Source organism: Oncorhynchus keta, unplaced genomic scaffold, assembly GCF_023373465.1.
Source record: "Oncorhynchus keta strain PuntledgeMale-10-30-2019 unplaced genomic scaffold, Oket_V2 Un_contig_13591_pilon_pilon, whole genome shotgun sequence".
Classification (NCBI taxonomy): Eukaryota; Metazoa; Chordata; class Actinopteri; order Salmoniformes; family Salmonidae; genus Oncorhynchus; species Oncorhynchus keta.
The window spans coordinates 40,198-67,500 of NW_026278281.1; the positions used below are offsets into that span (position 1 = coordinate 40,198).

The 27,303-nt window shown below is 32.6% G+C and overlaps 1 protein-coding gene across 1 annotated transcript in view; it reads left to right on the forward strand.

The window, feature by feature from the left end:
* Nucleotides 1-27,303, forward strand: part of LOC127918178 (dedicator of cytokinesis protein 1-like) — a 66,083-nt gene that overhangs the window by 37,781 nt on the left and 999 nt on the right. The gene's annotated exons all lie outside the window — the stretch shown is intronic.

Genomic DNA, 27,303 nt, shown 5'->3' on the forward strand with positions numbered 1-27,303 from the left:
TATTCAGACCCCTCTGTTCTATAGTGTGTCCTATATTCACACCCCTCTGTTCTATAGTGTGTCCTATATTCAGACCCCTCTGTTCTATAGTGTGTCCTATATTCAGACCCCTCTGTTCTATAGTGTGTCCTATATTCAGACCCCTCTGTTCTATAGTGTGTCCTATATTCAGACCCCTCTGTTCTATAGTGTGTCCTATATTCAGACCCCTCTGTTCTATAGTGTGTCCTATATTCACACCCCTCTGTTCTATAGCGTGTCCTATATTCAGACCCCTCTGTTCTATAGCGTGTCCTATATTCACACCCCTCTGTTCTATAGTGTGCCCTATATTCAGACCCCTCTGTTCTATAGTGTGTCCTATATTCAGACCCCTCTGTTCTATAGTGTGTCCTATATTCAGACCCCTCTGTTCTATAGTGTGTCCTATATTCAGACCCCTCTGTTCTATAGTGTGTCCTATATTCAGACCCCTCTGTTCTATAGTGTGTCCTATATTCAGACCCCTCTGTTCTATAGTGTGTCCTATATTCAGACCCCTCTGTTCTATAGTGTGTCCTATATTCAGACCCCTCTGTTCTATAGTGTGTCCTATATTCAGACCCCTCTGTTCTATAGTGTCCCCTATATCTAGGACCTGTCCATACAATCTAGGACCTTTCCATACAATCTGATCTAGGACCTGTCCATACAATCTGATCTAGGACCTGTACTAAATATAACATTGATCTCCACTAAGTCAACTCTCCTAAATATAACATTGATCTCCACTAAGTCCATTCTACTAAATATAACATTGATCTCCACTAAGTCAACTCTCCTAAATATAACATTGATCTCCACTAAGTCCACTCTCCTAAATATAACATTGATCTCCACTAAGTACATTCTACTAAATATAACATTGATCTCCACTAAATATAACATTGATCTCCACTAAGTCCATTCTACTAAATATAACATTGATCTCCACTAAGTCCACTCTCCTAAATATAACATTGATCTCCACTAAGTCCACTCTCCTAAATATAACATTGATCTCCACTAAGTCCATTCTACTAAATATAACATTGATCTCCACTAAATATAACATTGATCTCCACTAAGTCCATTCTACTAAATATAACATTGATCTCCACTAAGTCCACTCTCCTAAATATAACATTGATCTCCACTAAGTCCATTCTACTAAATATAACATTGATCTCCACTAAGTCCACTCTCCTAAATATAACATTGATCTCCACTAAGTCCACTCTCCTAAATATAACATTGATCTCCACTAAGTCCATTCTACTAAATATAACATTGATCTCCACTAAATATAACATTGATCTCCACTAAGTCCATTCTACTAAATATAACATTGATCTCCACTAAGTCCACTCTCCTAAATATAGCATTGATCTCCACTAAGTCCATTCTACTAAATATAACATTGATCTCCACTAAGTCCACTCTCCTAAATATAACATTGATCTCCACTAAGTCCATTCTACTAAATATAACATTGATCTCCACTAAGTCCACTCTCCTAAATATAACATTGATCTCCACTAAGTCCATTCTACTAAATATAACATTGATCTCCACTAAATATAACATTGATCTCCACTAAGTCCATTCTACTAAATATAACATTGATCTCCACTAAGTCCACTCTCCTAAATATAACATTGATCTCCACTAAGTCCACTCTCCTAAATATAACATTGATCTCCACTAAGTCCATTCTACTAAATATAACATTGATCTCCACTAAATATAACATTGATCTCCACTAAGTCCATTCTACTAAATATAACATTGATCTCCACTAAGTCCACTCTCCTAAATATAACATTGATCTCCACTAAGTCCACTCTCCTAAATATAACATTGATCTCCACTAAGTCCACTCTCCTAAATATAACATTGATCTCCACTAAGTCCACTCTCCACCATCCCCTCCAGTCAATATAAGGTGATAGTGAAAAGCGACTGCTAGATGGGATGTCTGTTGTGTACCAACGCCCTGCCCTACAGAGTGTCTGATATCATTGCTGTAGTCCACTCTCCATATCGGAAACAAATTATTCTTTCATGGAGACTTTCCTTCAATAATGGAGTTGTTTTCATTGGCAGAGCTCCCATAATTCAATACAGAGAGAACCGTCGCTCAATAGCAGTTTTTCTTCTTCTCTCCAACCGTTCCCTGCACTCATTCTTACGCTCCTCCGTGCGATATGAATTCAGCCCTGAACTCCATTAGTTGTTGTCAAAAGGCAGAGTGACGTCAGAGATGGTGTAGAAACAGGAGAGAGATTCCAGAACTCTTGGGGTTGCATAATGTCACGCGTCATACCTGACTCACTGAGAGGAGAGATCAGATACTACCTTTTAAAGATTGGAGATGGAGTGATGCTTATCTGTGTGTGTGTGTGTGTGTGTGTGTGTGTGTGTGTGTGTGTGTGTGTGTGTGTGTGTGTGTGTGTGAAAATAGTGCTGTGATTTATTGAATGTTTTGGGTGTGGTGGAAGCTGGTAGCTAGCGTGCCCCTGTCTTAGATGGATTCCTCCACAGACTTCCCAGATCCCTGCAGATCCCTGCTCGCTGTGCCCTTCTTCCACCTGGCTAGCCATGATTGGCTGAGATAATGAAGGGGTAGGAAATGCCAAGAGATTAGATTCTGATTGGTCTGTAATGTCACAGTGGCTTCTTCGCAAACTCCAGGTGCTGCTGTGGTCAGAAGACTTGGAAATAGAGCTCTGTGGCCACGCGCAATTAGTGGTGGGTTCACCGTCGAAAAAAAAATGACATTTAAGCAGAAAAATACCTCATACCTATAACATCGTTGATGTTGGTATAATATGGTAGTGGATCATTGATGTTATGGTATAATATGGTAGTAGATCATTGATGTTATGGTATAATATGGTAGTGGATCATTGATGTTATGGTATAATATGGTAGTGGATCATTGATGTTATGGTATAATATGGTAGTGGATCATTGATGTTATGGTATAATATGGTAGTGGATCATTGATGTTATGGTATAATATGGTAGTGGATCATTGATGTTATGGTATAATATGGTAGTGGATCATTGATGTTATGGTATAATATGGTAGTAGATCATTGATGTTATGGTATAATATGGTAGTGGATCATTGATGTTATGGTATAATATGGTAGTGGATCATTGATGTTATGGTATAATATGGTAGTGGATCATTGATGTTATGGTATAATATGGTAGTGGATCATTGATGTTATGGTATAATATGGTAGTGGATCATTGATGTTATGGTATAATATGGTAGTGGATCATTGATGTTATGGTATAATATGGTAGTGGATCATTGATGTTATGGTATAATATGGTAGTGGATCATTGATGTTATGGTATAATATGGTAGTGGATCGTTGATGTTATGGTAGAATATGGTAGTGGATCATTGATGTTATGGTATAATATGGTAGTGGATCATTGATGTTATGGTATAATATGGTAGTGGATCATTGATGTTATGGTATAATATGGTAGTGGATCATTGATGTTATGGTATAATATGGTAGTGGATCATTGATGTTATGGTATAATATGGTAGTGGATCATTGATGTTATGGTATAATATGGTAGTGGATCATTGATGTTATGGTATAATATGGTAGTGGATCATTGATGTTATGGTATAATATGGTAGTGGATCATTGATGTTATGGTATAATATGGTAGTGGATCGTTGATGTTATGGTATAATATGGTAGTGGATCATTGATGTTATGGTATAATATGGTAGTGGATCATTGATGTGATGGTATAATATGGTAGTGGATCAATGATGTTATGGTATAATATGGTGGTGGATCATTGATGTTATGGTATAATATGGTAGTGGATCATTGATGTTATGGTATAATATGGTAGTGGATCATTGATGTGATGGTATAATATGGTAGTGGATCATTGATGTTATGGTATAATATGGTAGTGGATCATTGATGTGATGGTATAATATGGTAGTGGATCATTGATGTTATGGTATAATATGGTGGTGGATCATTGATGTTATGGTATAATATGGTAGTGGATCATTGATGTTATGGTATAATATGGTAGTGGATCATTGATGTGATGGTATAATATGGTAGTGGATCATTGATGTTATGGTATAATATGGTAGTGGATCATTGATGTTATGGTATAATATGGTAGTGGATCATTGATGTTATGGTATAATATGGTAGTGGATCATTGATGTTCTGGTATAATATGGTAGTGGATCATTGATGTTATGGTAGAATATGGTGGATCATTGTTGTTCTGGTATAATATGGTGGATTATTGATGTTATGGTAGAATATGGTGGATCATTGATGTTATGGTATAATATGGTAGTGGATCATTGATGTTATGGTATAATATGGTGGATCATTGATGTTATGGTATAATATGGTGGATCATTGATGTTATGGTATAATATGGTAGTGGATCATTGATGTTATAGTATAATATGGTAGTGGATCATTGATGTTATGGTATAATATGGTAGTGGATCATTGATGTTATGGTATAATATGGTAGTAGATCATTGATGTTCTGGTATAATATGGTAGTGGATCATTGATGTTATGGTATAATATGGTAGTGGATCATTGATGTGATGGTATAATATGGTAGTGGATCATTGATGTTATGGTATAATATGGTAGTGGATCATTGATGTTATGGTATAATATGGTAGTGGATCATTGATGTTATGGTATAATATGGTAGTGGATCATTGTTGTTCTGGTATAATATGGTGGATTATTGATGTTATGGTAGAATATGGTGGATCATTGATGTTATGGTATAATATGGTAGTGGATCATTGATGTTATGGTATAATATGGTGGATCATTGATGTTATGGTATAATATGGTAGTGGATCATTGATGTTATGGTATAATATGGTAGTGGATCATTGATGTTATGGTAGAATATGGTAGTGGATCATTGATGTTATGGTATAATATGGTAGTAGATCATTGATGTTCTGGTATAATATGGTAGTGGATCATTGATGTTATGGTATAATATGGTAGTGGATCATTGATGTGATGGTATAATACGGTAGTGGATCATTGATGTTATGGTATAATATGGTAGTGGATCATTGATGTTATGGTATAATATGGTGGATCATTGATGTTATGGTATAATATGGTAGTGGATCATTGATGTTATGGTATAATATGGTAGTGGATCATTGATGTTATTATATAATATGGTAGTGGATCATTGATGTTATGGTAGAATATGGTAGTGGATCATTGATGTTATGGTATAATATGGTAGTGGATCATTGATGTTATTATATAATATGGTAGTGGATCATTTATGTTATGGTATAATATGGTAGTAGATCATTGATGTTATGGTATAATATGGTAGTAGATCATTGATGTTATGGTATAATATGGTGGATCATTGATGTTATGGTATAATATGGTAGTGGATCATTGATGTTATGGTATAATATGGTAGTGGATCATTGATGTTATGGTATAATATGGTAGTGGATCATTGATGTTATGATATAATATGGTAGTGGATCATTGATGTTATGGTATAATATGGTAGTGGATCATTGATGTTATGGTATAATATGGTAGTGGATCATTGATGTTATGGTATAATATGGTAGTGGATCATTGATGTTATGGTATAATATGGTGGTGGATCATTGATGTTATGGTATAATATGGTGGATCATTGATGTTATGGTATAATATGGTAGTGGATCATTGATGTTATGGTATAATATGGTGGTGGATCATTGATGTTATGGTAGAATATGGTAGTGGATCATTGATGTTATGGTATAATATGGTAGTAGATCATTGATGTTATGGTATAATATGGTAGTGGATCATTGATGTTATGGTATAATATGGTGGTGGATCATTGATGTTATGTTATAATATGGTAGTGGATCATTGATGTTATGGTATAATATGGTAGTGGATCATTGATGTTATGGTATAATATGGTGGATCATTGATGTTATGGTATAATATGGTAGTGGATCATTGATGTTATGGTATAATATGGTAGTGGATCATTGATGTTATGGTATAATATGGTAGTGGATCATTGATGTTATGGTATAATATGGTAGTGGATCATTGATGTTATGGTATAATATGGTAGTGGATCATTGATGTTATGGTATAATATAGTGGATCATTGATGTTATGGTATAATATGGTAGTGGATCATTGATGATATGGTATAATATGGTAGTGGATCATTGATGTTATGGTATAATATGGTGGTGGATCATTGATGTTATGGTATAATATGGTAGTGGATCATTGATGTTATGGTATAATATGGTAGTGGATCATTGATGTTATGGTATAATATGGTAGTGGATCATTGATGTTATGGTATAATATGGTAGTGGATCATTGATGTTATGGTATAATATGGTGGATCATTGATGGTATGGTATAATATGGTGGATCATTGATGTTATGGTATAATATGGTAGTGGATCATTGATGTTATGATATAATATGGTAGTGGATCATTGATGTTATGGTAGAATATGGTAGTGGATCATTGATGTTATGGTAGAATATGGTAGTGGATCATTGATGTTATGGTAGAATATGGTAGTGGATCATTGATGTTATGGTATAATATAGTGGATCATTGATGTTATGGTATAATATGGTAGTGGATCATTGATGTTATGGTATAATATGGTAGTGGATCATTGATGTTATGGTATAATATGGTAGTGGATCATTGATGTTATGGTATAATATGGTAGTGGATCATTGATGTTATGGTATAATATGGTAGTGGATCATTGATGTTATGGTATAATATGGTAGTGGATCATTGATGTTATGGTATAATATGGTAGTGGATCATTGATGTTATGGTATAATATGGTAGTGGATCATTGATGTTATGGTATAATATAGTGGATCATTGATGTTATGGTATAATATGGTAGTGGATCATTGATGTTATGATATAATATGGTAGTGGATCATTGATGTTATGGTAGAATATGGTAGTGGATCATTGATGTTATGGTAGAATATGGTAGTGGATCATTGATGTTATGGTATAATATGGTGGTGGATCATTGATGTTATGGTATAATATGGTAGTGGATCATTGATGTTATGGTATAATATGGTGGATCATTGATGTTATGGTATAATATGGTAGTGGATCATTGATGTTATGGTATAATATGGTGGATCATTGATGTTCTGGTATAATATGAGTAGATCATTGATGTTATGATATAATATGGTAGTGGATCATTGATGTTATGGTATAATATGGTGGATCATTGATGTTATGGTATAATATGGTGGATCATTGATGTTATGGTATAATATGGTAGTGGATCATTGATGTTATGATATAATATGGTGGATCATTGATGTTCTGGTATAATATGGTAGTAGATCATTGATGTTATGATATAATATGGTAGTGGATCATTGATGTTATGGTATAATATGGTAGTGGATCATTGATGTTATGGTATAATATGGTAGTGGATCATTGATGTTATGGTATAATATGGTGGATCATTGATGTTCTGGTATAATATGGTAGTAGATCATTGATGTTATGATATAATATGGTAGTGGATCATTGATGTTATGGTATAATATGGTGGATCATTGATGTTATGGTATAATATGGTGGATCATTGATGTTATGGTATAATATGGTAGTGGATCATTGATGTTATGATATAATATGGTAGTGGATCATTGATGTTATGGTAGAATATGGTAGTGGATCATTGATGTTCTGGTATAATATGGTAGTGGATCATTGATGTTATGGTATAATATGGTGGATCATTGATGTTATGGTATAATATGGTAGTGGATCATTGATGTTATGGTATAATATGGTAGTGGATCATTGATGTTATGGTATAATATGGTAGTGGATCATTGATGTTATGGTATAATATGGTAGTGGATCATTGATGTTATGGTATAATATGGTAGTGGATCATTGATGTTATGGTATAATATGGTAGTGGATCATTGATGTTATGGTATAATATGGTAGTGGATCAATGATGTTATGGTATAATATGGTGGTGGATCATTGATGTTCTGGTATAATATGGTGGATCATTGATGTTATGGTATAATATGGTAGTGGATCATTGATGTTATGGTATAATATGGTGGTGGATCATTGATGTTATGGTAGAATATGGTAGTGGATCATTGATGTTATGGTATAATATGGTAGTAGATCATTGATGTTATGGTATAATATGGTAGTGGATCATTGATGTTATGGTATAATATGGTGGTGGATCATTGATGTTATGTTATAATATGGTAGTGGATCATTGATGTTATGGTATAATATGGTAGTGGATCATTGATGTTATGGTATAATATGGTGGATCATTGATGTTATGGTATAATATGGTAGTGGATCATTGATGTTATGGTATAATATGGTAGTGGATCATTGATGTTATGGTATAATATGGTAGTGGATCATTGATGTTATGGTATAATATGGTGGATCATTGATGTTATGGTATAATATGGTGGATCATTGATGTTATGGTATAATATGGTAGTGGATCATTGATGTTATGATATACTATGGTGGATCATTGATGTTCTGGTATAATATGGTAGTAGATCATTGATGTTATGATATAATATGGTAGTGGATCATTGATGTTATGGTATAATATGGTGGATCATTGATGTTATGGTATAATATGGTAGTGGATCATTGATGTTATGGTATAATATGGTGGATCATTGATGTTCTGGTATAATATGGTAGTAGATCATTGATGTTATGATATAATATGGTAGTGGATCATTGATGTTATGGTATAATATGGTGGATCATTGATGTTATGGTATAATATGGTGGATCATTGATGTTATGGTATAATATGGTAGTGGATCATTGATGTTATGATATAATATGGTAGTGGATCATTGATGTTATGGTAGAATATGGTAGTGGATCATTGATGTTCTGGTATAATATGGTAGTGGATCATTGATGTTATGGTATAATATGGTGGATCATTGATGTTATGGTATAATATGGTAGTGGATCATTGATGTTATGGTATAATATGGTAGTGGATCATTGATGTTATGGTATAATATGGTAGTGGATCATTGATGTTATGGTATAATATGGTAGTGGATCATTGATGTTATGGTATAATATGGTAGTGGATCATTGATGTTATGGTATAATATGGTAGTGGATCATTGATGTTATGGTATAATATGGTAGTGGATCATTGATGTTATGGTATAATATGGTGGTGGATCATTGATGTTATGGTATAATATGGTGGATCATTGATGTTATGGTATAATATGGTAGTGGATCATTGATGTTATGGTATAATATGGTGGTGGATCATTGATGTTATGGTAGAATATGGTAGTGGATCATTGATGTTATGGTATAATATGGTAGTAGATCATTGATGTTATGGTATAATATGGTAGTGGATCATTGATGTTATGGTATAATATGGTGGTGGATCATTGATGTTATGTTATAATATGGTAGTGGATCATTGATGTTATGGTATAATATGGTGGATTATTGATGTTATGGTATAATATGGTGGATCATTGATGTTATGGTATAATATGGTAGTGGATCATTGATGTTATGGTATAATATGGTAGTGGATCATTGATGTTATGGTATAATATGGTAGTGGATCATTGATGTTATGGTATAATATGGTAGTGGATCAATGATGTTATGGTATAATATGGTGGTGGATCATTGATGTTCTGGTATAATATGGTGGATCATTGATGTTCTGGTATAATATGGTAGTGGATCATTGATGTTATGGTATAATATGGTAGTGGATCATTGATGTTATGGTATAATATGGTGGTGGATCAATGATGTTATGGTATAATATGGTGGTGGATCATTGATGTTCTGGTATAATATGGTGGATCATTGATGTTCTGGTATAATATGGTAGTGGATCATTGATGTTATGGTATAATATGGTAGTGGATCATTGATGTTATGGTATAATATGGTGGATCATTGATGTTATGGTATAATATGGTGGATCATTGATGTTATGGTATAATATGGTAGTGGATCATTGATGTTATGATATAATATGGTAGTGGATCATTGATGTTATGGTAGAATATGGTAGTGGATCATTGATGTTATGGTAGAATATGGTAGTGGATCATTGATGTTATGGTAGAATATGGTAGTGGATCATTGATGTTATGGTATAATATGGTGGATCATTGATGTTATGGTATAATATGGTAGTGGATCATTGATGTTATGGTATAATATGGTAGTGGATCATTGATGTTATGGTATAATATGGTAGTGGATCATTGATGTTATGGTATAATATGGTAGTGGATCATTGATGTTATGGTATAATATGGTAGTGGATCATTGATGTTATGGTATAATATGGTGGATCATTGATGTTATGGTATAATATGGTAGTGGATCATTGATGTTATGATATAATATGGTAGTGGATCATTGATGTTATGGTAGGATATGGTAGTGGATCATTGATGTTATGGTAGAATATGGTAGTGGATCATTGATGTTATGGTATAATATGGTGGTGGATCATTGATGTTATGGTATAATATGGTAGTGGATCATTGATGTTATGGTATAATATGGTGGATCATTGATGTTATGGTATAATATGGTAGTGGATCATTGATGTTATGGTATAATATGGTGGATCATTGATGTTCTGGTATAATATGGTAGTAGATCATTGATGTTATGATATAATATGGTAGTGGATCATTGATGTTATGGTATAATATGGTGGATCATTGATGTTATGGTATAATATGGTGAATCATTGATGTTATGGTATAATATGGTAGGGGATCATTGATGTTATGGTATAATATGGTAGTAGATCATTGATGTTATGGTAGAATATGGTAGTAGATCATTGATGTTCTGGTAGAATATGGTAGTGGATCATTGATGTTATGGTATAATATGGTAGTGGATCATTGATGTTATGGTATAATATGGTAGTAGATCATTGATGTTATGGTATAATATGGTGGATCATTGATGTTATGGTATAATATGGTAGTAGATCATTGATGTTATGGTATAATATGGTAGTAGATCATTGATGTTATGGTATAATATGGTGGATCATTGATGTTATGGTATAATATGGTAGTGGATCATTGATGTTATGGTATAATATGGTGGATCATTGATGTTCTGGTATAATATGGTGGATCATTGATGTTCTGGTATAATATGGTGGTGGATCATTGATGTTATGGTATAATATGGTAGTGGATCATTGATGTTATGGTATAATATGGTGGTGGATCATTGATGTTATGGTATAATATGGTAGTGGATCATTGATGTTATGGTATAATATGGTAGTGGATCATTGATGTTATGGTATAATATGGTGGTGGATCATTGATGTTATGGTATAATATGGTAGTGGATCATTGATGTTATGGTATAATATGGTAGTGGATCATTGATGTTATGGTATAATATGGTGGATCATTGATGTTCTGGTATAATATGGTAGTGGATCATTGATGTTATGGTATAATATGGTAGTGGATCATTGATGTTATGGTATAATATGGTGGTGGATCAATGATGTTATGGTATAATATGGTGGTGGATCATTGATGTTCTGGTATAATATGGTGGATCATTGATGTTCTGGTATAATATGGTAGTGGATCATTGATGTTATGGTATAATATGGTAGTGGATCATTGATGTTATGGTATAATATGGTGGTGGATCATTGATGTTCTGGTATAATATGGTAGTGGATCATTGATGTTATGGTATAATATGGTAGTGGATCATTGATGTTATGGTATAATATGGTGGTGGATCATTGATGTTATGGTATAATATGGTAGTGGATCATTGATGTTATGGTATAATATGGTAGTGGATCATTGATGTTATGGTATAATATGGTAGTGGATCATTGATGTTATGATATAATATGGTAGTGGATCATTGATGTTATGATATAATATGGTGGATCATTGATGTTATGGTAAAATATGGTAGTGGATCATTGATGTTATGGTATAATATGGTAGTGGATCATTGATGATATGGTATAATATGGTAGTGGATCATTGATGATATGGTATAATATGGTAGTGGATCATTGATGTTATGGTAGAATATGGTAGTGGATCATTGATGTTATGGTATAATATGGTAGTGGATCATTGATGTTATGGTATAATATGGTGGTGGATCATTGATGTTATGGTATAATATGGTAGTGGATCATTGATGTTATGGTAGAATATGGTAGTGGATCATTGATGTTCTGGTATAATATGGTGGATCATTGATGTTATGGTATAATATGGTAGTGGATCATTGATGTTCTGGTAAAATATGGTAGTGGATCATTGATGTTATGGTATAATATGGTAGTGGATCATTGATGTTATGGTATAATATGGTAGTGGATCATTGATGTTATGGTATAATATGGTAGTGGATCATTGATGTTCTGGTATAATATGGTAGTGGATCATTGATGTTCTGGTATAATATGGTGGTGGATCATTGATGTTATGGTATAATATGGTAGTGGATCATTGATGTTATGGTATAATATGGTAGTGGATCATTGATGTTATGGTATAATATGGTAGTGGATCATTGATGTTATGGTATAATATGGTAGTGGATCATTGATGTTATGGTATAATATGGTGGATCATTGATGTTATGGTATAATATGGTAGTGGATCATTGATGTTATGGTATAATATGGTGGATCATTGATGTTATGGTATAATATGGTAGTGGATCATTGATGTTATGGTATAATATGGTAGTGGATCATTGATGTTATGGTATAATATGGTGGTGGATCATTGATGTTATGGTATAATATAGTGGTGGATCATTGATGTTATGGTATAATATGGTGGATCATTGATGTTCTGGTATAATATGGTAGTGGATCATTGATGTCATGGTATAATATGGTAGTGGATCATTGATGTTATGGTATAATATGGTGGATCATTGATGTTATGGTATAATATGGTAGTGGATCATTGATGTTATGGTATAATATGGTAGTGGATCATTGATGTTATGGTATAATATGGTAGTAGATCATTGATGTTATGGTATAATATGGTAGTAGATCATTGATGTTATGGTAGAATATGGTGGATCATTGATGTTATGGTATAATATGGTGGATCATTGATGTTATGGTATAATATAGTGGATCATTGATGTTATGGTATAATATGGTAGTGGATCATTGATGTTATGGTATAATATGGTGGATCATTGATGTTATGGTATAATATGGTGGATCATTGATGTTATGGTATAATATGGTAGTAGATCATTGATGTTATGGTATAATATGGTGGTGGATCATTGATGTTATGGTATAATATGGTGGTGGATCATTGATGTTATGGTATAATATGGTAGTGGATCATTGATGTTATGGTATAATATGGTAGTGGATCATTGATGTTATGGTATAATATGGTAGTGGATCATTGATGTTATGGTATAATATGGTGGTGGATCATTGATGTTATGGTATAATATGGTAGTGGATCATTGATGTTATGGTATAATATGGTGGATCATTGATGTTATGGTATAATATGGTAGTTGATCATTGATGTTCTGGTATAATATGGTGGATCATTGATGTTATGGTATAATATGGTGGTGGATCATTGATGTTATGGTATAATATGGTAGTGGATCATTGATGTTCTGGTATAATATGGTGGTGGATCATTGATGTTCTGGTATAATATGGTAGTGGATCGTTGATGTTATGGTATAATATGGTGATGGATCATTAATGTTATGGTATAATATGGTGGTGGATCATTGATGTTATGGTATAATATGGTAGTGGATCATTGATGTTATGGTATAATATGGTAGTGGATCATTGATGTTATGGTATAATATGGTGGATCATTGATGTTATGGTATAATATTGTAGTGGATCATTGATGTTATGGTATAATATGGTAGTGGATCATTGATGTTATGGTATAATATGGTAGTGGATCATTGATGTTATGGTATAATATGGTAGTGGATCATTGATGTTATGGTATAATATGGTAGTGGATCATTGATGTTATGGTATAATATGGTAGTGGATCATTGATGTTATGGTATAATATGGTGGATCATTGATGTTATGGTATAATATGGTAGTGGATCATTGATGTTATGGTAGAATATGGTAGTGGATCATTGATTTTATGGTATAATATGGTAGTGGATCATTGATGTTATGGTATAATATGGTGGATCATTGATGTTATGGTAGAATATGGTAGTGGATCATTGATGTTATGGTATAATATGGTAGTGGATCATTGATGTTATGGTATAATATGGTGGATCATTGATGTTATGGTATAATATGGTAGTGGATCATTGATGTTATGGTATAATATGGTAGTGGATCATTGATGTTATGGTAGTAGATCATTGATGTTCTGGTAGAATATGGTAGTGGATCATTGATGTTATGGTATAATATGGTAGTGGATCATTGATGTTATGGTATAATATGGTAGTAGATCATTGATGTTATGGTATAATATGGTAGTGGATCATTGATGTTATGGTATAATATGGTGGATCATTGATGTTATGGTATAATATGGTAGTGGATCATTGATGTTATGGTATAATATGGTAGTGGATCATTGATGTTATGGTATAATATGGTGGATCATTGATGTTATGGTAAAATATGGTAGTGGATCATTGATGTTATGGTAGAATATGGTAGTGGATCATTGATGTTCTGGTATAATATGGTAGTGGATCATTGATGTTATGGTATAATATGGTGGATCATTGATGTTATGGTATAATATGGTAGTGGATCATTGATGTTCTGGTATAATATGGTAGTGGATCATTGATGTTATGGTATAATATGGTAGTGGATCATTGATGTTATGGTATAATATGGTAGTGGATCATTGATGTTATGGTATAATATGGTAGTGGATCATTGATGTTATGGTAGAATATGGTAGTGGATCATTGATGTTATGGTATAATATGGTAGTAGATCATTGATGTTACGGAGAATATGGTAGTGGATCATTGATGTTGTGGTAGAATATGGTAGTGGATCATTGATGTTATGGTATAATATGGTAGTAGATCATTGATGTTCTGGTATAATATGGTAGTGGATCATTGATGTTATGGTATAATATGGTAGTAGATCATTGATGTTCTGGTATAATATGGTAGTGGATCATTGATGTTATGGTATAATATGGTGGATCATTGATGTTATGGTATAATATGGTAGTGGATCATTGATGTTATGGTATAATATGGTAGTGGATCATTGATGTTATGGTATAATATGGTAGTGGATCATTGATGTTATGGTATAATATGGTAGTGGATCATTGATGTTATGGTATAATATGGTAGTGGATCATTGATGTTATGGTATAATATGGTAGTGGATCATTGATGTTATGGTATAATATGGTAGTGGATCATTGATGTTATGGTAGAATATGGTAGTGGATCATTGATGTTATGGTAGAATATGGTAGTGGATCATTGATGTTATGGTATAATATGGTAGTGGATCATTGATGTTATGGTATGATGATCATTGATGTTATGGTATAATATGGTAGTGGATCATTGATGTTCTGGTATAATATGGTAGTGGATCATTGATGTTATGGTATAATATGGTAGTGGTGGTATAATATTGATGGATCATTGATGTTCTGGTATAATATGGTAGTGGATCATTGATGTTATGGTATAATATGGTAGTGGATCATTGATGTTATGGTATAATATGGTAGTGGATCATTGATGTTATGGTATAATATGGTATAATATGGTAGTGGATCATTGATGTTATGGTATAATATGGTAGTGGATCATTGATGTTATGGTATAATATGGTAGTGGATCATTGATGTTATGGTATAATATATGGTATAATATGGTAGTGGATCATTGATGTTATGGTATAATATGGTAGTGGATCATTGATGTTATGGTATAATATGGTATAATATGGTATAATATGGTAGTGGATCATGTTATGATGTATGGTATAATATGGTAGTGGATCATTGATGTTTGATGTATTATGGTATAATATGGTAGTGGATCATTGATGTTATGGTATAATATGGTAGTGGATCATTGATGTTATGGTATAATATGGTAGTGGATCATTGATGTTATGGTATAATATGGTAGTGGATCATTGATGTTATGGTATAATATGGTAGTGGATCATTGATGTTATGGTATAATATGGTAGTGGATCATTGATGTTATGGTATAATATGGTAGTGGATCAATGATGTTATGGTATAATATGGTGGTGGATCATTGATGTTCTGGTATAATATGGTGGATCATTGATGTTCTGGTATAATATGGTAGTGGATCATTGATGTTATGGTATAATATGGTAGTGGATCATTGATGTTATGGTATAATATGGTGGTGGATCATTGATGTTCTGGTATAATATGGTAGTGGATCATTGATGTTATGGTATAATATGGTAGTGGATCATTGATGTTATGGTATAATATGGTAGTGGATCATTGATGTTATGGTATAATATGGTAGTGGATCATTGATGTTATGGTATAATATGGTAGTGGATCATTGATGTTATGGTAGAATATGGTAGTGGATCATTGATGTTATGGTAGAATATGGTAGTGGATCATTGATGTTATGGTATAATATAGTGGATCATTGATGTTATGGTATAATATGGTAGTGGATCATTGATGTTCTGGTATAATATGGTAGTGGATCATTGATGTTATGGTATAATATGGTAGTGGATCATTGATGTTATGGTATAATATGGTAGTGGATCATTGATGTTATGGTATAATATGGTAGTGGATCATTGATGTTATGGTATAATATGGTGGATCATTGATGTTATGGTATAATATGGTAGTGGATCATTGATGTTATGGTATAATATGGTAGTAGTGGATCATGATGTTATGGTATTATGGTATGGTATAATATGGTAGTGGATCATTGATGTTCTGGTATAATATGGTAGTAGATCATTGATGTTATGGTATAATATGGTAGTGGATCATTGATGTTATGGTATAATATGGTAGTGGATCATTGATGTTATGGATGTATTATGGTATAATATGGTAGTGGATCATTGTTATGTTATGGTATAATATGGTAGTGGATCATTGATGTTATGGTATATGTGGTATAATATGGTATAATATGGTAGTGGATCATTGATGTTATGATGGTATTATGGTATAATATGGTAGTGGATCATTGATGTTATGGTAGAATATGGTAGTGGATCATGTTTGATGTATTATGGTATAATATGGTAGTGGATCATTGATTGATGTGTATTATGGTATAATATGGTAGTGGATCATTGATGTTATGGTATAATGTGGTATAATATGGTATAATATGGTAGTGGATCATTGATGTTATGGTAGAATATGGTAGTGGATCATTGATGTTATGGTATAATATGGTAGTGGATCATTGATGTTATGGTATAATATGGTAGTGGATCATTGATGTTATGGTATAATATGGTAGTGGATCATTGATGTTATGGTATAATATGGTAGTGGATCATTGATGTTATGGTATAATATGGTAGTGGATCATTGATGTTATGGTATAATATGGTGGTGGATCATTGATGTTTTGGTATAATATGGTGGATCATTGATGTTCTGGTATAATATGGTAGTGGATCATTGATGTTATGGTATAATATGGTAGTGGATCATTGATGTTATGGTATAATATGGTAGTGGATCATTGATGTTCTGGTATAATATGGTAGTGGATCATTGATGTTATGGTATAATATGGTAGTGGATCATTGATGTTATGGTATAATATGGTGGTGGATCATTGATGTTATGGTATAATATGGTAGTGGATCATTGATGTTATGGTATAATATGGTAGTGGATCATTGATGTTATGGTATAATATGGTAGTGGATCATTGATGTTATGATATAATATGGTAGTGGATCATTGATGTTATGATATAATATGGTGGATCATTGATGTTATGGTAAATATGGTAGTGGATCATTGATGTTATGGTAGAATATGGTAGTGGATCATTGATGATATGGTATAATATGGTAGTGGATCATTGATGATATGGTATAATATGGTAGTGGATCATTGATGTTATGGTAGAATATGGTAGTGGATCATTGATGTTATGGTATAATATGGTAGTGGATCATTGATGTTATGGTATAATATGGTGGTGGATCATTGATGTTATGGTATAATATGGTAGTGGATCATTGATGTTATGGTAGAATATGGTAGTGGATCATTGATGTTCTGGTATAATATGGTGGATCATTGATGTTATGGTATAATATGGTAGTGGATCATTGATGTTCTGGTAAAATATGGTAGTGGATCATTGATGTTATGGTATAATATGGTAGTGGATCATTGATGTTATGGTATAATATGGTAGTGGATCATTGATGTTATGGTATAATATGGTAGTGGATCATTGATGTTCTGGTATAATATGGTAGTGGATCATTGATGTTCTGGTATAATATGGTGGTGGATCATTGATGTTATGGTATAATATGGTAGTGGATCATTGATGTTATGGTATAATATGGTAGTGGATCATTGATGTTATGGTATAATATGGTAGTGGATCATTGATGTTATGGTATAATATGGTAGTGGATCATTGATGTTATGGTATAATATGGTGGATCATTGATGTTATGGTATAATATGGTAGTGGATCATTGATGTTATGGTATAATATGGTGGATCATTGATGTTATGGTATAATATGGTAGTGGATCATTGATGTTATGGTATAATATGGTAGTGGATCATTGATGTTATGGTATAATATGGTGGTGGATCATTGATGTTATGGTATAATATAGTGGTGGATCATTGATGTTATGGTATAATATGGTGGATCATTGATGTTCTGGTATAATATGGTAGTGGATCATTGATGTCATGGTATAATATGGTAGTGGATCATTGATGTTATGGTATAATATGGTGGATCATTGATGTTATGGTATAATATGGTAGTGGATCATTGATGTTATGGTATAATATGGTAGTGGATCATTGATGTTATGGTATAATATGGTAGTAGATCATTGATGTTATGGTATAATATGGTAGTAGATCATTGATGTTATGGTAGAATATGGTGGATCATTGATGTTATGGTATAATATGGTGGATCATTGATGTTATGGTATAATATAGTGGATCATTGATGTTATGGTATAATATGGTAGTGGATCATTGATGTTATGGTATAATATGGTGGATCATTGATGTTATGGTATAATATGGTGGATCATTGATGTTATGGTATAATATGGTAGTAGATCATTGATGTTATGGTATAATATGGTGGTGGATCATTGATGTTATGGTATAATATGGTGGTGGATCATTGATGTTATGGTATAATATGGTAGTGGATCATTGATGTTATGGTATAATATGGTAGTGGATCATTGATGTTATGGTATAATATGGTAGTGGATCATTGATGTTATGGTATAATATGGTGGTGGATCATTGATGTTATGGTATAATATGGTAGTGGATCATTGATGTTATGGTATAATATGGTGGATCATTGATGTTATGGTATAATATGGTAGTTGATCATTGATGTTCTGGTATAATATGGTGGATCATTGATGTTATGGTATAATATGGTGGTGGATCATTGATGTTATGGTATAATATGGTAGTGGATCGTTGATGTTCTGGTATAATATGGTGGTGGATCATTGATGTTCTGGTATAATATGGTAGTGGATCGTTGATGTTATGGTATAATATGGTGATGGATCATTAATGTTATGGTATAATATGGTGGTGGATCATTGATGTTATGGTATAATATGGTAGTGGATCATTGATGTTATGGTATAATATGGTAGTGGATCATTGATGTTATGGTATAATATGGTGGATCATTGATGTTATGGTATAATATTGTAGTGGATCATTGATGTTATGGTATAATATGGTAGTGGATCATTGATGTTATGGTATAATATGGTAGTGGATCATTGATGTTATGGTATAATATGGTAGTGGATCATTGATGTTATGGTATAATATGGTAGTGGATCATTGATGTTATGGTATAATATGGTAGTGGATCATTGATGTTATGGTATAATATGGTGGATCATTGATGTTATGGTATAATATGGTAGTGGATCATTGATGTTATGGTAGAATATGGTAGTGGATCATTGATTTTATGGTATAATATGGTAGTGGATCATTGATGTTATGGTATAATATGGTGGATCATTGATGTTATGGTAGAATATGGTAGTGGATCATTGATGTTATGGTAGAATATGGTAGTGAATCATTGATGTTATGGTATAATATGGTGAATCATTGATGTTATGGTATAATATGGTAGGGGATCATTGATGTTATGGTATAATATGGTAGTAGATCATTGATGTTATGGTAGAATATGGTAGTAGATCATTGATGTTCTGGTAGAATATGGTAGTGGATCATTGATGTTATGGTATAATATGGTAGTGGATCATTGATGTTATGGTATAATATGGTAGTGGATCATTGATGTTATGGTATAATATGGTAGTGGATCATTGATGTTATGGTATAATATGGTGGATCATTGATGTTATGGTATAATATGGTAGTGGATCATTGATGTTATGGTATAATATGGTAGTGGATCATTGATGTTATGGTATAATATGGTGGATCATTGATGTTATGGTAAAATATGGTAGTGGATCATTGATGTTATGGTAGAATATGGTAGTGGATCATTGATGTTCTGGTATAATATGGTAGTGGATCATTGATGTTATGGTATAATATGGTGGATCATTGATGTTATGGTATAATATGGTAGTGGATCATTGATGTTCTGGTATAATATGGTAGTAGATCATTGATGTTATGGTATAATATGGTAGTGGATCATTGATGTTATGGTATAATATGGTAGTGGATCATTGATGTTATGGTATAATATGGTAGTGGATCATTGATGTTATGGTAGAATATGGTAGTGGATCATTGATGTTATGGTATAATATGGTAGTAGATCATTGATGTTACGGTAGAATATGGTAGTGGATCATTGATGTTGTGGTAGAATATGGTAGTGGATCATTGATGTTATGGTATAATATGGTAGTAGATCATTGATGTTCTGGTATAATATGGTAGTGGATCATTGATGTTATGGTATAATATGGTAGTAGATCATTGATGTTCTGGTATAATATGGTAGTGGATCATTGATGTTATGGTATAATATGGTGGATCATTGATGTTATGGTATAATATGGTAGTGGATTATTGATGTTATGGTATAATATGGTAGTGGATCATTGATGTTATGGTATAATATGGTAGTGGATCATTGATGTTATGGTATAATATGGTAGTGGATCATTGATGTTATGGTATAATATGGTAGTGGATCATTGATGTTATGGTATAATATGGTAGTGGATCATTGATGTTATGGTATAATATGGTAGTGGATCATTGATGTTATGGTATAATATGGTAGTGGATCATTGATGTTATGGTAAAATATGGTAGTGGATCATTGATGTTATGGTAGAATATAGTGGATCATTGATGTTATGGTATAATATAGTGGATCATTGATGTTATGGTATAATATGGTAGTGGATCATTGATGTTCTGGTATAATATGGTAGTGGATCATTGATGTTATGGTATAATATGGTAGTGGATCATTGATGTTATGGTATAATATGGTAGTGGATCATTGATGTTATGGTATAATATGGTAGTGGATCATTGATGTTATGGTATAATATGGTAGTGGATCATTGATGTTATGGTATAATATGGTAGTAGATCATTGATGTTATGGTATAATATGGTAGTGGATCATTGATGTTATGGTATAATATGGTAGTGGATCATTGATGTTATGGTATAATATGGTAGTGGATCATTGATGTTATGGTATAATATGGTAGTGGATCATTGATGTTATGGTATAATATGGTAGTAGATCATTGATGTTATGGTATAATATGGTAGTGGATCATTGATGTTATGGTATAATATGGTAGTGGATCATTGATGTTATGGTATAATATGGTAGTGGATCATTGATGTTATGGTATAATATAGTGGATCATTGATGTTATGGTATAATATGGTAGTGGATCATTGATGATATGGTATAATATGGTAGTGGATCATTGATGTTATGGTATAATATGGTGGTGGATCATTGATGTTATGGTATAATATGGTAGTGGATCATTGATGTTATGGTATAATATGGTGGATCATTGATGTTATGGTATAATATGGTAGTGGATCATTGATGTTATGGTATAATATGGTAGTGGATCATTGATGTTATGGTATAATGTGGTATAATATGGTATAATATGGTAGTGGATCATTGATGTTCTGGTATAATATGGTAGTAGATCATTGATGTTATGGTATAATATGGTAGTGGATCATTGATGTTATGGTATAATATGGTAGTGGATCATTGATGTTATGGTATAATGTGGTATAATATGGTATAATATGGTAGTGGATCATTGATGTTATGGTATAATATGGTATAATATGGTAGTGGATCATTGATGTTATGGTATAATGTGGTATAATATGGTATAATATGGTAGTGGATCATTGATGTTATGGTATAATGTGGTATAATATGGTATAATATGGTAGTGGATCATTGATGTTATGGTAGAATATGGTAGTGGATCATTGATGTTATGGTATAATATGGTATAATATGGTATAATATGGTAGTGGATCATTGATGTTATGGTATAATGTGGTATAATATGGTATAATATGGTAGTGGATCATTGATGTTATGGTATAATGTGGTATAATATGGTATAATATGGTAGTGGATCATTGATGTTATGGTAGAATATGGTAGTGGATCATTGATGTTATGGTATAATATGGTAGTGGATCATTGATGTTATGGTATAATATGGTAGTGGACCATTGATGTTATGGTAGAATATGGTAGTGGATCATTGATGTTATGGTATAATATGGTAGTGGATCATTGATGTTATGGTAGAATATGGTAGTGGATCATTGATGTTATGGTAGAATATGGTAGTGGATCATTGATGTTATGGTATAATATGGTAGTGGATCATTGATGTTATGGTAGAATATGGTAGTGGATCATTGATGTTATGGTATAATATGGTAGTGGATCATTGATGTTCTGGTATAATATGGTAGTAGATCATTGATGTTATGGTATAATATGGTAGTGGATCATTGATGTTATGGTATAATATGGTAGTGGATCATTGATGTTATGGTATAATATGGTAGTGGATCATTGATGTTATGGTAGAATATGGTAGTGTATCATTGATGTTATGGTATAATATGGTAGTGGATCATTGATGTTATGGTATAATATGGTAGTGGATCATTGATGTTATGGTATAATATGGTGGATCATTGATGTTATGGTATAATATGGTAGTGGATCATTGATGTTATGGTATAATATGGTAGTGGATCATTGATGTTATGGTATAATATGGTAGTGGATCATTGATGTTATGGTAGAATATGGTAGTGGATCATTGATGTTATGATATAATATGGTAGTGGATCATTGATGTTATGGTAGAATATGGTAGTGGATCATTGATGTTATGATATAATATGGTAGTGGATCATTGATGTTATGATATAATATGGTAGTGGATCATTGATGTTATGGTATACTATGGTAGTGGATCATTGATGTTATGGTATAATATGGTAGTGGATCATTGATGTTATGGTATAATATGGTAGTGGATCATTGATGTTATGGTATAATATGGTGGATCATTGATGTTATGATATAATATGGTAGTGGATCATTGATGTTATGGTATAATATAGTGGATCATTGATGTTATGATATAATATGGTAGTGGATCATTGATGTTATGGTATAATATAGTGGATCATTGATGTTATGGTATAATATAGTGGATCATTGATGTTATGATATAATATGGTAGTGGATCATTGATGTTATGGTATAATATGGTAGTAGATCATTGATGTTATGGTATAATATGGTAGTGGATCATTGATGTTATGGTATAATATGGTGGATCATTGATGTTATGGTATAATATGGTGGATCATTGATGTTATGGTATAATATGGTAGTGGATCATTGATGTTATGGTATAATATGGTAGTAGATCATTGATGTTATGGTATAATATGGTAGTAGATCATTGATGTTCTGGTATAATATGGTAGTGGATCATTGATGTTATGGTATAATATGGTGGATCATTGATGTTATGGTATAATATGGTGGATCATTGATGTTATGGTATAATATGGTAGTAGATCATTGATGTTATGGTATAATATGGTAGTGGATCATTGATGTTATGGTATAATATGGTAGTGGATCATTGATGCTATGGTATAATATGGTGGATCATTGATGTTATGGTATAATATGGTAGTGGATCATTGATGTTATGGTATAATATGGTAGTGGATCATTGATGTTATGGTATAATATGGTAGTGGATCATTGATGTTATGGTATAATATGGTGGATCATTGATGTTATGGTATAATATGGTAGTGGATCATTGATGTTATGGTATAATATAGTAGTGGATCATTGATGTTATGGTATAATATGGTAGTGGATCATTGATGTTATGGTATAATATGGTAGTAGATCATTGATGTTATGGTATAATATGGTAGTGGATCATTGATGTTATGGTATAATATGGTAGTGGATCATTGATGTTATGGTATAATATGGTAGTAGATCATTGATGTTATGGTATAATATGGTAGTAGATCATTGATGTTATGGTATAATATGGTAGTGGATCATTGATGCTATGGTATAATATGGTAGTGGATCATTGATGTTATGGTATAATATGGTAGTGGATCATTGATGTTATGGTAGAATATGGTAGTGGATCATTGATGTTATGGTATAATATGGTAGTGGATCATTGATGTTATGGTATAATATGGTAGTAGATCATTGATGTTATGGTATAATATGGTAGTGGATCATTGATGCTATGGTATAATATGGTAGTGGATCATTGATGTTATGGTATAATATGGTAGTGGATCATTGATGTTATGGTATAATATGGTAGTGGATCATTGATGTTATGGTATAATATGGTAGTGGATCATTGATGCTATGGTATAATATGGTAGTGGATCATTGATGTTATGGTATAATATGGTAGTGGATCATTGATGTTATGGTATAATATGGTAGTAGATCATTGATGTTATGGTATAATATGGTGGATCATTGATGTTATGGTATAATATGGTAGTAGATCATTGATGTTATGGTATAATATGGTAGTGGATCATTGATGTTATGGTATAATATGGTAGTGGATCATTGATGTTATGGTAGAATATGGTAGTGGATCATTGATGTTATGGTATAATATGGTAGTGGATCATTGATGTTATGGTATAATATGGTAGTAGATCATTGATGTTATGGTATAATATGGTGGATCATTGATGTTATGGTATAATATGGTAGTAGATCATTGATGTTATGGTATAATATGGTAGTAGATCATTGATGTTATGGTATAATATGGTGGATCATTGATGTTATGGTATAATATGGTAGTAGATCATTGATGTTATGGTATAATATGGTAGTAGATCATTGATGTTATGGTATAATATGGTAGTAGATCATTGATGTTATGGTATAATATGGTAGTAGATCATTGATGTTATGGTAGAATATGGTAGTGGATCATTGATGTTATGGTATAATATGGTAGTGGATCATTGATGTTATGGTATAATATGGTGGATCATTGATGTTCTGGTAGTGGATCATTGATGTTATGGTATAATATGGTAGTAGATCATTGATGTTATGGTATAATATGGTAGTAGATCATTGATGTTATGGTATAATATGGTAGTGGATCATTGATGTTATGGTATAATATGGTAGTGGATCATTGATGTTCTGGTAGTGGATCATTGATGTTATGGTATAATATGGTGGATCATTGATGTTATGGTATAATATGGTGGATCATTGATGTTATGGTATAATATGGTAGTGGATCATTGATGTTATGGTATAATATGTTAGTGGATCATTGATGTTTTGGTAGTGGATCATTGATGTTATGGTATAATATGGTGGTGGATCATTGATGTTATGGTATAATATGGTAGTGAATCATTGATGTTCTGGTATAATATGGTAGTGGATCATTGATGTTATGGTATAATATGGTAGTGGATCATTTGATGTTATGGTATAATATGGTAGTGAATCATTGATGTTCTGGTATAATATGGTAGTGGATCATTGATGTTATGGTATAATATGGTAGTGGATCATTGATGTTATGGTATAATATGGTAGTGGATCATTGATGTTATGGTATAATATGGTAGTGGATCATTGATGTTATGGTATAATATGGTAGTGGATCATTGATGTTATGGTATAATATGGTAGTGGATCATTGATGTTATGATATAATATGGTAGTGGATCATTGATGTTATGGTATAATATGGTAGTGGATCATTGATGTTATGGTATAATATGGTAGTGGATCATTGATGTTATGGTATAATATGGTGTATCATTGATGTTCTGGTATAATATGGTAGTGGATCATTGATGTTATGGTATAATATGGTGTATCATTGATGTTCTGGTATAATATGGTAGTGGATCATTGATGTTAGGGGTCTATTTGGCTTCCACTGGTCCTGGGGGCCTTGTTTAAGGTCAACAGCATCATGAACCAAGTACCAGGACATTTTAGCCCAAAACGTGGTTGCCTGAAAATGGGCCCCAAGTAGATCTTCCATCAAGACAGCGACCCCAAGCACACGTCAACATGGGGGCGGCAGGGTAGTCCAGTGGTTAGAGCGTTGGGACTAGTAACCGAAAGGTTGCAGGATCGAATCTCTGAGCTGACAAGGTAAAAAATCTGTTGTTCTGTGACACTGAGGCCGAGCCAATCATGCTCTCAGCTGAGAGGCCTCTCTTGTTCCCCCTGAACAAGGCAGTGTTCCCCGGTAGGCCGTCATTA